Genomic DNA, 5,575 nt, shown 5'->3' with positions numbered 1-5,575 from the left:
GAGAGTGGTGATGCCCCATCCCTGCAGATGCCCAAGGTTGGACAGCAAGGGGCTCTGAGCACCGATGGAGTTGAGGGTGTCCCTGTTCACTGCAGGGAAGTTAGACCAGATGGCCTTTAAGGGATCTTTTCAAATCAGAAGATTCTATGGTTTGCTCAGCATTTTAGAATTCCCAGTGCTAAAAAGAGAATAGAAATGAAATTGTCTGAATTTCAGTGGGTTTACAGGTGCTCCTAAGTCTGTTACTTTTTAGGTGTGTAAAGGTAAAGGTTCAGAGCAGCAAAACTTCTAACACTTCAGTTTCATGGCTGTGAATACCCTCCACCTTTACAAACAGTGCTGGAAATGCAGGATGAACCTTCATCGGTGTTCTTTCCCAGAGCTTCAAGCTGTAGCACCAGCAGCCCGTGGTACGCAAATCCAAATCTGCATTTTACAGCCAGGTATTGCCGTGGGGGAAGATGGAGAAAGAAGGTAAATAAAAAGTTCACGTTTATTAAGCCTTGGTATAGAAAGAGTTGTTTTTAAGTAAGAAGTTCAAAAATATCCAGCAGTGATGAGACAGCAGAAGCAAAATATTCATAATAACCACTTTTGTGACTGATATAGAACAGTTCAGTGTCAAATGTATTATCTCACTGCCTAATAAGTTTGTTTTATAAACCTGGACTTAGGTCAGAGTTTGAATTTTATAAGCTGTGAGTTCGCAAACGCAGCCTTATCTATAATCACAAAGTTTAGAAATTATTATTTTTAACATTAATCTTAGTTAACATGTTCTCCTGATTTGTGTCAGGAACCACATTAACATATTTTATAATGAATTTGCATAACACGAAAAAAAGGTTTGCGCGGCCTAATATCAATTTACATTTGTAATAAAGTATTAACATATCCCAAAATGGATTTTAAATAGTACCGCTATATTTTAAATCCTTCCTGCAGATTCTTAACAAACAGCTTTGATTTGCATGTCCTGACATTGCTGTTAACACAGAACTAACAACTGACTGATTGATAACTCAGCCCTTTAATCCTCGGCTGCTGCCTCCTTTGCTCATACTGCTGGGGGGGTCCTGGTATCTGAAATCCAGTGGTTCCCCACAGGTGATGTCTGAACAGTGATCAGCCTGCAGCCACGCGTGCAGAAGGGCTCTGATTCAGCAGGGTGCTTAAGCTTTTGTGGTCCTACTAAAATTGACTGCATGGGTTTTTAAAGTAAATGTTGCTGAAATGGAGACAAGAGCAATCCCCACTGAAGCCTGCCATCAGTTTTACTCTTGTGCTGCAACTGAACCACTGGCTTTTCTGCATCTGTATGAAAGCAGGAGCAAGGCTGAGCAGTAATGTGTTGCTTTCAGCTGCTACAGCTTTATAAGAGAGCTGGCACAAAGTGGCAGTGAGGTGAGGCAAGGGGAGGCACAACTCATATTCTTGCAGTGGTTTCCCACAGATCCTGTAAGATGTGTTCATGACCTTCTCTGGTTCAGCTCTGATCAGCCCTGAAATATTGCCAAGAGCCTGCAGCACTAAGCTGAGCCCTGTGGCCAATAGGTAAAGCTGTTTTTGCAGCTGGAAGTGTGTTGGGAAGTTCTTAAAATCAAGTGATGACTCAAGAAAATCCATTTATTGCTCTCAAAGATTTTGCTAAAGTGAGTTTGTGATGGGATGTCCACCCTTACTGCCATCCAATTGTGCCATCCTGATTTCAGATGTCACTAAAGTGTCTTTAGGGTGGATGATAAATGTAAGAAAATACAAATTTTGAGCCAGGTCATGAGGAGCTACGTGCAAGAGAATCACAGAATCACTAAGGTTGGAAAATACCTTATAAGATCATCACATTCAACCCCAACCCATCCCCACCATGCCCACTAACCACATCCCTCAGTGCCACATCTCCGCAGTTCTTGAGCACCTTTAGCTTGGTTCAGTGTGTTATATGCTGATTTGTGATTCTCATCAGCAAAGGGCCTCGTGGTATGAGTTTTCTGTTTAACCTTTCTTCTTCTTTTGCTGTACTCATAAAATCAATCCATCAAACTGCCCATGAGAGCACTGATAACAGGATTGCTACTTCTGCTGCTGATAGTAGAAGCAGAAAAATACAGCTTGATTTTTATTTTATTTTTTTTGCGTGTCCCTGGATGAGCTTTTTCTACAAGCAGTTAAGTAAAAATCCCTTCTGATTAGCAAATGTGCAGATATATTATGTGTAAATAGTGTGTGGAAAGCCCTGAAACAGAGTAAATACAGGATCTACATGATGCTATTCATAGCAATAACAGTTTTGGGGCATAATATCTGGTCTTCCTAAAGACCTCTGTTTGCCTTTATTGCATAATGCTACTGTCCTCTCCACATGGCAGGTTTTGCCTATGGTTAAAAGCCAAAAAAATTCCCTTTGGAGAGGAATCCTCAGAAGTGCAGTAGGTACTGAGATGATGAATATTTAGTAGGTGACTACATTTTCTTATTCCTGAAGTGCCCTCCATTTTAAAACTCTTGAAATGAAAACTAAGGGCTTTGTGAAAGATTTTTTAGCCTCCAGCTTCTGAAAATCCAGATTCAGCCACCCTGTTGAGTGGGTAGTACTGATATCTCATATCTGGAAGCCAGGCAGGATTTCTTTTATTTTTGGGTGGTCCTGTATTGAGCCAGGAGTTGGATTTGATTAGCCTTATGGGTCCCTTCCAGCCCTGGATACCCTATGATTCTACGATGAAAACCAAAATGTTCTCCCATTGCCACTGTCATTAATGATGCCAGATGTCCTCTTGCATTCATGTTGTCACAAATAAAGAAAAAAAGCAAATTGAAGGGGCATTTTTTCCAGTGTGCCACAGAATAATCTGTATTTGACCTAGCTGTGAATATATTTCATGCATGTTGTATACTCCAGAATACACCCAGGGCTGCAATAACTATTGAAAGATGCTATGTTATTGAAAAATATACCTTCATAAAGTCTGAACAATGGTATCAGTTTCTCAAAGCCTTAAGTAAAATGGGTGCAGGACATTAAAACAAACTTATCTTTGACTCAAATATGTAAAAGTAACACCTTGAATTGAATGATTAATCAAAGTGATTATATTAGAGTTTTAGTGGGCTGGACCTTTTAATGTTTATACTTAAATAGGTACTCAGTAGAATGCTGTTTTGTTTTTTTCTGCACTGGGAGAGCCAAAACACATCACTCTAAATTCCTCATTTAGTTTACTGTGGGAACCAAGCTGAACTTTCTGTTCCATAAACAGAAGAAGGAAAGAAAGCTAGTGAATTTGATTGATGAAAATGTATTTATCTAAGTATCTGTCAAAGTCAAAAGCAAAATAGAGAAAAGATACTCATGCAACTATACAAATCATTTTGGCCTCCTATATTTAGCGTAAGAAACCCCTTTTTTTCTCCCTTGTAAGTAGATGCAGTGATTCTTCAAATTGCCCCTAGATTTTATTCTTGTAACATCGCTTTTTATTTATTTTTTTTTCAGATCTTCACAGTAATATCTACATATTGACTTATTTATTGGTTTTCCTCTTCTATTTTTACAAGCATGTTTTAGAGCCACCAAGTTGCAGATCACAAACCGAATCATACTCCAAGTAATTCATGGCCTGTTATGAGTAGCAGAATTAGGGTTATAACCAACACCTTCTAACCACCTTCTAGATCAGATAAATGAGTGTTTCCTCGAGTAAAAGCAGCCATGAGATGTCAGAATAAAGCCTGAGCTTTGTCTTCATGTAACCTGTTCCAGGAGGCAACATCTGATTGAGAAAAAATGATAGTTACTGTAATCCAGTTCATCTTTTGATTACTCCTCTTTATTTTCCTTAATGCTGGACTCTTCTTTGCTCTTGGCTTGTTCTCATGTGTGTCATTAACATACAAAAAAGCAAAATCATAACGAGAGCTAGGGATATATGTCTTCATGACAACTGGCAATAAGGCTCTCCACCACAGTTGCCTAACCCAGCCTGTGCTATTCACCAAGGCTGCCATTTTGGCTTGGCATGACAAAAGTTGCCAACAGGTATACATACTCAGAACACAGTGCAGACAATGAGAAGCTTTCCATCTTAAAATTCAAAACTGTCACTATTCCTCTATCAGACAATGCAATTACTCCAGAATAATTAGGAAGTGAAGAAATTGATACATATGTTTAAAAATAAGAATTTGCAGAATGGATAAAACATGAGAGGTTTATATGCAGAAATTGCAATTGAATACATCAAAGACAGGCAGAGAGTGAATTAATTTGTTTCAAATGCTTTATAATTTTTGTCACATTTTGTAATTTAATTTTTGTGAGTGCTGTATATCCTAATTACCTGTGTACTATCAGATCTAGAAATATAAGATGGATTTTTTTCTTATATAACGAGTGTTCATACACAAAATCACATAAAGTCAACACCTTGGTAACTACAGTGTAAATAAATCTGTGTAAAACTACAAGGCATTGGTGTTAGACAATAAGTTCAGTGTGAACAAAAATGGTCTCATGAAGTTTTGAAGCATCATCTGATGATGAACAATAAATTCTTACAATTGCTCTGTGCATGTCATTCCATCTACGCAGGAAAATTGGAGGTACATGTAGGTTTGCCTTTTCTGGAACAAGAATTCTATTCCAAGTTTTTGGCACAGTTGGCCATGATGCTATTTGGCACGAAGTGAAATACATAAATATTCCTCATATTATGGCTGAGTTACAAAGCCAACACTTAGATGAGAGCTATCGAAGAACCAAGAAGAGACTAAACAAACTGCAGATATCCATCTAGGCACTTAGGAGCCAGTGGGAGGGGTTAATCTGACTTAAAGGGGTCTGTTAGAATTACAGAATCTTAGAATCATTACGGTTGGAAAAGACCACTGAAATCAACTATTCCAACCATCAACCCATTGCCACCATGTCTGCTAATCCATGTCCCTCAGCACCATAAACCCACTCTGATTCCAGATATTGTCCTGCATCCTGCAAAAGTGCTGTGCTACGAGCATCAGTTCAGAGAGAAGCAAGACATTCTTATCTTTTTTGGGGTTTAGATGCAGTTTAAAATACAGTTAAATGTCCAGGAGGGGTTTGCTGACACTCAGACTGTCAGGAAGCATGACTGGGGAGATACAGGTGGCTGATTCACTGGATTTAGCATTCTGCAGAATACTAAAAATTTTCTGGGACATTTCTTTGGCATTCATACAAGGAGTCAGGAAGCAAATGACATGATGAGGAGAAGTCAGGCAACAGGAGAAAACAAGGACTGAAATAGAAATGAATATTGACTTAGAAGAATCAGAATAACTCACATAAACATGACTAAATATATATAAAGAAAACCCCCTTTCTAAGGGGCACAGACTTCAAGGTTTCCACACAGGCAGATCTGTAATGGGATATGAAGTCTTTATCCCTTATCATTACATTATTTTAATAAGTTCTCCTTTTACTCCTGGAATCTTAATCCATGACAGTTCCTATCTAGATCAGGATAAGAGCCAAGAGCATTATTTCTTACAGCTGCTGTACTGGACAGCTGGGGACAGGGATTTCTCTTGGTTC

Source organism: Meleagris gallopavo, chromosome 15, assembly GCF_905368555.1.
Source record: "Meleagris gallopavo chromosome 15, MGAL_WU_HG_1.1, whole genome shotgun sequence".
NCBI lineage: Eukaryota > Metazoa > Chordata > Aves > Galliformes > Phasianidae > Meleagris > Meleagris gallopavo.
This window is presented reverse-complemented; position numbering follows the sequence as displayed.